Consider the following 10,713-nt stretch of genomic DNA (forward strand, 5'->3'; position numbering starts at 1 on the left):
GGGGGTCGGAGCGCAAGGCGGACACCTGGTGGACCGGACGCCCTCGTGGCGGAGGGGTGCCGGGCGCGCCGTGGGCTGAGGGAGGGTCAGGTTCGCCCATGAAACCAGCCGGGACCCCTGGGTTCCGGCCGAGCGATCGTCCCTCCCCGCCGGGACGCGGGGTGCCTCATCGATCGGAAGGGTGGCTCAGGGGCACCTCGAGCCTTCTAGCGCTGTGCCCCACGGATCTCTTCCTGGCTCTCTCTCTCGCATCTCTTCGCCACCTATGAATCCGCCCGAGGAATTCCCTCGGACGTCACGGCGTCGCTGCTGCGCGCCACCTTTTGCGGGGCGCCGGCAGATTTTACCCGACCTCCTGGAACCGGGTCCCGGCATCGGGCCCTTTTTCCCGACCTCATTGGGACTTCCAGAGGTTGCAGTTCCCCTGTCTGCCACCAGGTGGCAGTGCACCGCACGGAAGGGTCGTCCTCATTAAGCCTCAACGCAAGACCCACGGGGCTCCCGCACTGGTGGATGGGGCTCTCACCCCGGTCACCCTCCGGTTCCCTGCTCGGGCAAGCTCCGTCACGGCAACTCCCTCATGCTCCTGGTAAAGGGAGGGAGAAGATTCACCCTGTTCAGCCCACACAGGCTTCCATGATAGCAGAGGGGCCTCTCTGCCCTTTTACACCTGGAGCCCTGCCCGGGTAACCTCAGACACAGAACCTCCCTTGCACTCTTGGAGCCATGCACTTTCAGCAGAATCAACCTGGGACAAAGAGTGCCCCCATCGATTGGAAGGGTAACTCGGGTGAAACTGGGAAAACTCGCGCTGTGCCCCACGGATCTCTTCCTGGCTCTCTCTCTCGCATCTCTTCACCACCTATCAATCCGCCCGAGGAATTCCCTCGGACGTCACGGCGTCGCTGCTGCGCGCCACCTTTTGCGGGGCGCCGGCAGATTTTACCCGACCTCCTGGAACCGGGTCCCGGCATCGGGCCCTTTTTCCCGACCTCATTGGGACTTCCAGAGGTTGCAGTTCCCCTGTCTGCCACCAGGTGGCAGTGCACCGCACGGAAGGGTCGTCCTCATTAAGCCTCAACGCAAGACCCACGGGGCTCCCGCACTGGTGGATGGGGCTCTCACCCCGGTCACCCTCCGGTTCCCTGCTCGGGCAAGCTCCGTCACGGCAACTCCCTCACGCTCCTGGTAAAGGGAGGGAGAAGATTCGCCCTGTTCAGCCCACGCAGGCTTCCAAGATAGCAGAGGGGCCTCTCTGCCCTTTTACGCCTGGAGCCCTGCCCGGGCAACCTCAGACACAGAACCTCCCTTGCACTCCTGGTTCCCTCTCCGGGCCACCTCGCTCGCAGAGTCCCCATGGGTCTCATGGAGCACGGCCTGGGCCTCGTCGGGTGGGATAAGACCCCGCCCCGTCCTTCTCTCTTGCCCGCTCCTAACAATCCGGGGGAGGAATTCCCCCGTGGGTCTCGCCATCGGCGCTGCGCGCCACCTTCAGCGGCGACTTCCCCCTCTCTTCCCCGAGGCCTTGGAAGCGCCGGACGGACGCGGGCACCCAGATCCGACCTCATTGGGGCCTCCGCAGAGGGGAGTCGGCCTCCCGGGACCGCCGCCCCGAGGCCTGAGGGGCCAATGGGTGGCTGGGGAGGGGGCTCGGGCTCGACCGGCACGGTGGCGCCCCCCGGCGGACGCCTGGCGCCGGTGCAGCAGCACCCCGAGAAAATTTTTGGGAAAAAAAATAAAAATAAAACAGAGGCCGCCCATGAAGTAAAAACATGGGGAGACTGTAAGGTGGGGGGGGGGAAAAACCCCAGGCACCCCCTCCCACCCTGGTGGACACGTGGCGCCATTGCACTCCAAAAAAATATTTTTGGGGGGAAAAAATAGACACCCCCCCCCATGAAATGAAAACATGGGGAGAGTGTAAGGTCGGGAAACGCGCCCCCCCAAACCCACCCCCCCCCCCCCCCCACCCCCGGTGGACAAGTAGCGCCATTGCACCCCAATTTTTTTTTTTCTTTTTCTAAATAGCCACCCACGAAATTAAAACATGGGGGGACACGCGCCCCCCCGGTGGCCAAGTGGCGCCATTGCACCCCAATTTTTTTTTTTTTTTTTCTAAATAGCCACCCATGAAATTAAAACATGGGGGGACACGCGCCCCCCGGTGGCCAAGTGGCGCCATTGCACCCCAATTTTTTTTTTTTTTTCTAAATAGCCACCCATGAAATTAAAACATGGGGGGACACGCGCCCCCCCGGTGGCCAAGTGGCGCCATTGCACCCCAATTTTTTTTTTCTTTTTCTAAATAGCCACCCCTGAAATTAAAACATGGGGGGACACGCGCCCCCCCCCCCCCCCGGTGGACAAGTGGCGCCATTGCACCCCAATTTTTTTTTTCTTTTCCTAAATAGCCACCCCTGAAATTAAAACATGGGGGGACACGCGCCCCCCCCGGTGGACAAGTGGCGCCATTGCACCCCAATTTTTTTTTCTTTTTCTAAATAGCCACCCATGAAATTAAAACATGGGGGGACACGCGCCCCCCCCGGTGGACAAGTGGCGCTATTGCACCCCAATTTATTTTTTCCCTCTAAATAGCCAGAAATGAATTTAAAACATGGGGAGAGCGTAAGGTGGGGACACGCGCCCCCCCGGTGGCCAAGTGGCGCCATTGCACCCCAATTTTATTTTATTTTTTTTCTGTCAGAGATCTCTTAAACACACACCCTCAGCACGGCATACACACCGACACCCATAAAACTCTTGGAAACGTGATTTTCAGGGACATGCCCAATTGCTATGTGGGGTAACAGGTACATGCCTCCTCTTTTGTCTCCAATGGTTTGACTCGTGGGGACTTCATTTTAGGTCCCCACTGTGCTAGATGTCCCACCGGTGTTGGTGTGCTGTCCACCCCAAGTCCCCAGAAAGATAGAATTGCAAGAGCACACACACACACACACACACACACACATTGTACACTCATACCTGGCATTGCACATACATATACATAGCACACACACACACATTGTACACTCATACCTGGCACTGCACATACATATACATAGCACACACACACACATTGTACACTCATAGCTGGCACTGCACATACATATACATAGCACACACACACACACATTGTACACTCATACCTGGCATTGCACATACATATACATAGCACACTCACACACATTTTACACACATACAGTGCACACACATACCTCGCACTGCACATACATAGCACACATACTGTACATGGCACACCACACACATATAGTATACAGTTACACACATACCTAGCACTGCATATACATAGCACACATACACACATTGTAAACACATACCTGGCACTGCACATACATATACATAGCACACACACACACACATTTCACATACATATACATATAGCACACATACTGTACATGGCACACCACACACATACCTAGCTCTGCACATACATAGCACACACATACTGTATATGGCACACCACACACACAGATCATACAAACATACCTGGCACTGCACATACATATACATAGCACACCACACACACACATACAGTGCACACACATATGTAGCACTGCACCTACATGTACATGGCACACCACATAATTACATACCTGGGGCTGAGGAGAGGAGATCGGCAGCTGCAGCAACACATACTGGGGTAGATGTACGAAGCCTAGAAGCGGTATCAGCGCACTTTATGTGCGCTGATACCGCTTCTCCCCGATGTATGATCGGGGGTCTGGGCGGTAAATGACAGGATAGCGCCCCTAGCATTATCGGCACTGCTATCTACAAGATAGCAGCACCGAGCGGCAGGGCCATGTACGAACGGTCATACAGCATGACCGTTCGGCCACCTGTAGCTGTTGTTATCGACAGCTACACCCTGACGCTAGCCTATCCCCACAGCAAGGACAGCGCTGTCCCTGCTGGGGCTGCTGCCGGCTCCAGGGCTGCATGCTGGGATCTCGCGATACTTGCGAGATCCCGCGCATGCTCAGTGGAGCCGGCCAGGACAGAGACACAGCGCATCAGCACTAGGCTGATGCGCTGCTGTCTCTAGCGGGTAGCGCCAGAGGGGGGAGTTAACGCTCCCCCACTCCTGCTGATGAGATGTTCTTACATCTCATCAGTAGTGCTTCCTGCTTCGCCTCGGTAAAAAGGCGAAGCAGGAAGCGGTATAGCGACACGTTAAGTGCCGCTATCAAACATATACCCCACTGTGAGGAGGGAGAGGGAGCAGCTGTGGCTGGGCATGCGCAGCAACTCCCCAGCTCCCTCTGACATTCTGAGTTCTCTGTAGCTGTGATCGCAACAGCGTTTGACACAGCTGTCTCCATCTAAAAAATAAATAATTGGACTCATCGGTGGGTTTTAGCTGCGGGTGGCATTTGCCAGAGACACCGGCCGGTGGGGAGCCCCCACCGGCGCCCCTAGCAAGTGCCATCCTGGCCAATAGGAAGATACGCTTCTGCACAAAACATGCAGATGAGGAGGTAGCACATTACAGAACATACAGATGAAGGGCTAGCACATTACAGAACATACAGATGAGGGGGCTGCACATTACAGAACATACAGATGAGGGGGTAGCACATTACAGAACATACAGATGAGGGGGCTGCACATTACAGAACATACAGATGAGGGGGTAGCATATTACAGAACATACAAATGAGCGGGTAGCACATTACAGAACATACAGATGAGGGGGTAGCACAACACAGAACATACAGATGAGGGGGTAGCATATTACAGAACATACAAATGAGCGGGTAGCACATTACTGAACATACAGATGAGGGGGTAGCACAACACAGAACATACAGATGAGGGGGTAGCACAACACAGAACATACAGATGAGGGGGCTGCACATTACAGAACATACAGATGAGGGGGTAGCACATTACAGAACATACAGAGGAGGGGGTAGCACATTACAGAACATACAGAGGAGGGGGTAGCACATTACAGAACATACAGAGGAGGGAGTAGCACAACACAGAACATACAGATGAGGGGGTAGCATATTACAGAACATACAAATGAGCGGGTAGCACAACACAGGACATATAGATGAGGGGGTAGCACAACACAGGACATACAGATGAGGGGGTAGCACATTACAGAACATACAGATGAGGGTGTAGCACATTACAGAACATACAGATGAGGGGGTAGCACAACACAGGACATATAGATGAGGGGGTAGCACAACACAGGACATATAGATGAGGGGGTAGCACAACACAGGACATACAGATGAGATGTGAGTGAGGGGTATTTGTGTGTCTGTTATGTGGTCAGGGAATGATGTGAGTGAGGGGTATTTGTGTGTCTGTTATGTGGTCAGGGAATGATGTGAGTGGGGGGTATTTGTATGTCTGTTATGTGGTCAGGGTATGATGTGAGTGAGGGGTATTTGTGTGTCTGTTATGTGGTCAGGGTATGATGGGAGTGAGGGGTATTTGTGTGTCTGTTATGTGGTCAGGGAATGATGTGAGTGAGGGGTATTTGTGTGTCTGTTATGTGGTCAGGGAATGATGTGAGTGAGGGGTATTTGTGTGTCTGTTATGTGGTAAGGGTATGATGTGAGTGAGAGATATTTTGTGTGTCTGTTATGTGGTAAGGGTATGCTGTGAGTGAGGGGTATTTGTGTCTGTTATGTGGTCAGGGAATGATGTGAGTGAGGGGTATTTTGTGTGTCTGTTATGTGGTCAGGGAATGATGTGAGTGAGGGGTATTTTGTGTGTCTGTTATGTGGTCAGGGAATGATGTGAGTGGGGGGTATTTGTATGTCTGTTATGTGGTCAGGGTATGATGTGAGTGAGGGGTATTTGTGTGTCTGTTATGTGGTCAGGGTATGATGGGAGTGAGGGGTATTTGTGTGTCTGTTATGTGGTCAGGGAATGATGTGAGTGAGGGGTATTTGTGTGTCTGTTATGTGGTCAGGGAATGATGTGAGTGAGGGGTATTTGTGTGTCTGTTATGTGGTAAGGGTATGATGTGAGTGAGAGATATTTTGTGCGTCTGTTATGTGGTAAGGGTATGCTGTGAGTGAGGGGTATTTGTGTCTGTTATGTGGTCAGGGAATGATGTGAGTGAGGGGTATTTTGTGTGTCTGTTATGTGGTCAGGGAATGATGTGAGTGAGGGGTATTTTGTGTGTCTGTTATGTGGTCAGGGAATGATGTGAGTGAGGGGTATTTGTGTGTCTGTTATGTGGTCAGGGTATGATGTGAGTGAGGGGTATGTGTGTGTCTGTTATGTGGTCAGGGTATGATGTGAGTGAGGGGTATTTGTGTGTCTGTTATGTGGTCAGGGTATGATGGGAGTGAGGGGTATTTGTGTGTCTGTTATGTGGTCAGGGTATGATGTGAGTGAGGGGTATTTGTATGTCTGTTATGTGGTCAGGGTATGATGTGAGTGAGGGGTATTTGTGTGTCTGTTATGTGGTCAGGGAATGATGTGAGTGAGGGGTATTTGTATTTCTGTTATGTGTTCAGGGTATGATGTGAGTGAGGGGTATTTGTGTGTCTGTTATGTGGTCAGGGTATGATGGGAGTGAGGGGTATTTGTGTGTCTGTTATGTGGTCAGGGAATGATGTGAGTGAGGGTATTTGTGTGTGTGTTATGTGGTCAGGGAATGATGTGAGTGAGGGGTATTTGTGTGTCTGTTATGTGGTCAGGGAATGATGTGAGTGAGGGGTATTTGTGTGTCTGTTATGTGGTCAGGGAATGATGTGAGTGAGAGGTATTTGTGTGTCTTTTATGTGGTCAGGGAATAATGTGAGTGAGGGGTATTTGTGTGTCTGTTATGTGGTCAGGGAATGATGTGAGTGAGGGGTATTTGTGTGTCTGTTATGTGGTCAGGGAATGATGTGAGTGAGGGGTATTTGTGTGTCTGTTATGTGGTCAGGGAATGATGTGAGTGAGAGGTATTTGTGTGTCTTTTATGTGGTCAGGGAATGATGTGAGTGAGGGGTATTTGTGTGTCTGTTATGTGGTCAGGGAATGATGTGAGTGAGGGGTATTTGTGTGTCTACTATGTGGTTAGGGCATGATGTGAGTGAGGGTATTTGTGTGTCTGTTATGTGGTGAGGACATGATATGAGTGGAGGGGTATTAGTGTGTCTTATGTGGTCAGGGAATTATGTAAGTGAGGGATATTTGTGTGTCTGTTACCTGGTCAGGGCATGATGGTAAGTGAGGGGTATTTGTGCATCTGTTATGAGGGGAATATCAGTGTGTCAGCATCAGGGTCAGGGAGTGGTGGTGAGAGGGATCGCAGATGTTGAATTATGGGGCCGGTGAGCGATAGTGAATGATGGGTACTTCGGTGTTTGAGAGATGGTCTCCATGAGTGGTAGCTGGTAAGAGGTTCGGTACATAGCATTGATTGATGTGTGAAAGGTATTTCAGTGGGTGGTGGGTAAAGTAGTGTAGTACAGGCAGCAATACTTACACGTGTGCCTACACAAATGTAGTGCGATAAGTGACTACTATCGGCCTACCAAAATGTATGTGGGGGGGCACAAATATACAAACTCGAACCTATCCGAGCCTGCACATCCCTAATATATATATATATATATGTGTGCATATGCGAAGTGGGGGGGGTCATTGGGGTGGTTGAAGGTAGGCACTAGACCACTCCCCAACATACTGGCCATGCCCCCCACATCATTAGTCACGCCCCTGTTACACTGGTCACACCCCTGCTGTATCATAAAATAGGCCCTTCATAAATTTCAGCTCCAGGCCCATTTGGACCTTAATCTGGCACTGGAAGTGGGATGATATGGGGTTGAAAGTTATTTAATGCCATTCTTCCCAGAGAAAGTGAAAATAATTGTGTGGACTTCTGGCCACTTCAAATCAGAATCCACAACAATCAAAAACATGTGGTCCGTGAATGAGCTGGCAAAATCCATTCTCATGGGGATGAGGATTATTGTGACAGGACATCAGGTGATATATTTTGAATCTTTAAACATCTGTCACACCCCATCAATACCACTTATAGAGCCTGATTCAGAGGTGGACGCTAATCCATGCGCAGCTGCCATTTCTTTCAGTTTTGCTGCTGCAAAAATATGCAAATACTATTGACAGCTTTCCGTTTATATACTTGTGAGAGCTGGACATTGCAAGCTATGAGATGCCCACTTTTATTGTCCGTAGACAGTCAAATCTGCCAGTGGACTCAAACACTCCACCATTGGTGCACCATCGCAATCACCTTTGAGACGTGACGTCCTATGGCTGGTGCAGTGACCCCTTCTGAATTTTCTGTAATCATGGCCTCTGTTGCTGCGTCTCAGTGTTTGAGAATGCAGTCACATTCACTGGCACGCCCTCGACACTCCCATAACACACCCATGAGACGGCATTTTTTGTGTTCACTTCAAGTCGCCTCCCAGTCTTCTCCTAAGAATGCCCATGGCTGTTTGCCGCCAGCTCTATTACAAGTAACTCCATTCACAACAGCGGTCTTTATGTACACTCGGTGGTACACATGCACCGTAGGGGTTTCACTGACTTTTAGTGCATGCACAGTAGCAAATAATCGCTCATCTGCGCAAACATAGACACTGAGGGCTCTATTTATCAACATTATTTTTACTAAAATAATGTGAAAAAGGGTGTTTTCACACCCTTTTCACATTATTTTAGTATCACCTATAGTTATTACAGGGCAATTGGAGTAGAATTCGTAAAATTCTACTCCAACCCCTAAGTATCACTTGTTTTTAGTAAAGCAGATCGCATTTCCCATAACTGTAATGGGAAATGTGATCTGACCATAGTTACTAAAAATAAATGTGAAAAAAATACCGGGGAAAGCCCTGTGATAATAACGCCACCTGGAGGTGGCATTATCCAGGGTCTCCCCCGGTTACCGGACTCCTGGCATGCTCTAACGGGAGAGCAGAGCCGGGAGTTGGTCCCTGTAATCAGCTGTGTGGTCTAAACAGACCGCAAGCTAATTACTGTAAAAAAAAAAAAAAAAAAAATTTACTTACCTGACTCCAGGGACCGGTGATCGGGCCTCCGGTGATGTCTCCCCTCGGTCAGCTGGTCTCCCACAGTGCACTGCTGCCCGGTCATCAGGTGATCGGGCAGCAGTGCAGTATGGGAGATCACCTGACCGGAGGAATGGAGAACATCACCGGAGGCCTGCAGCATGCAGGTAAGTGTAAGTAAGGGAGAGGGGGGTCGCGCGGGGGGGAGGGGGAATACGTGGGGGGAGGGGGGGTCCGCGATCGTGGGGGTGGGGCTTAGCGCCAGGGGGTGGGGCTTAGCACTGGGGGGGGGGTAGCAGCGGCGACCGGTCGGCGCATGCGCGGGCACTTAATCACGGTATTTTTTGCGAAAATACCGTGATAAGGCTCCGAAGGGGATTAGCAGGGACAGATCTTTATCGCAAGCAGTAAATCCCTGTGATATTGCCTGAATTCGCAATGCGAATTCACTCGGTAATATCACACTACAATCTGCATTACCAATGCGGATTGTAGTAAATAGAGCCCTGAGTAATAATGATTATCTCTTTATGCCTCATTAACACTGTTTTGTTTAAATGGTCTTTGCTGTCTTCCAGAGATTATGATATCATATGCACATTTATTGTTACATTTTTCTTGATGTATTTTCCATTTCCATTGCTAAATAAACTTGTGTTAAATCAATATTTGTGAAGGGATCACTCTCCACAGTAGCGAAGATATCCTAAATTTTGGGTAATGGATATTGAACAGTGTACAGTACAGGGCTGATGGTTTTGAAATTTCCACAAATATGATACATCCTGCTTTTCCCTTCTAGTGTTTTTTCGAGTTTGTACTCAGGCTGTATATCTATATAATAAGCAAGAAAGCGTGTCTGTCTGTCTAGCCGTCTGTTTGTCTGCACGGCCAGAACTTCGTTTGAACTTCATCAGGGCCACACACTGTTATACAATCCTTAAAAATGAGGACATTCTTAAATTAAACAGGTACCGGGGCTGGCTCCAGTGGAAATTGACAGTCTGCCAAAAACCAAAAGTATCCCTTTAACCTCACAGTCTGAGGAAGTGTCAAACTTTATGACCATGGCTGCCATCAGGGGGGCACTGCCGGAACTGGAGTCCCGGGCCCAGACCCTGGCTGAAGGGGGGGGGGGGGCCTGCCAGGGCCCGCCTGCTCCTACCACCACTGCAGAGCCTGCAGCACGAACTACCCCCTTGTAGAGAAGAAAGGGGGCCTGGCCGCAGCTGCTACCACCCACCGACCCGGTCCCCATTAAGTAAATGGATGGAGGAGACAGCCAGCGCCTCCACCAACCTACATGACAGACACCTGCTGGCCCCTATAGTCAATAAAGTTTGTTTCGGAGTCAGCGCGTGTGCCGTCATGACGTCATACCGCGCCGCTGGAGGGAGAGATCGGTGGAGCTGCGGATCGAGAGGAGGCTGGAGCAGCGTCTGCAGTGCTGGGGAAGAAGCAGAGAAGAAGCCGGAGCGTTCTTCAAGGAAATAAGGTAAGTTGGAAACAGCTGGGCAGCAGCGCAGAGACTGGATTTAATAAATGGGGGGATTGAAGTGGGAAAAAATTCATTTTGATGAACATCATCTTTTCCACAATTTGGAGAAGTAGCCTCCTATGACGATCACTGACAAGGTTCCTGGCTGCGCTGAAAACTCTTTCAGAGTACACACTGGAG

This window comes from Taudactylus pleione, unplaced genomic scaffold, assembly GCF_031769625.1.
Source record: "Taudactylus pleione unplaced genomic scaffold, aTauple2 ptg000454l, whole genome shotgun sequence".
NCBI classification, from domain to species: Eukaryota; Metazoa; Chordata; class Amphibia; order Anura; family Myobatrachidae; genus Taudactylus; species Taudactylus pleione.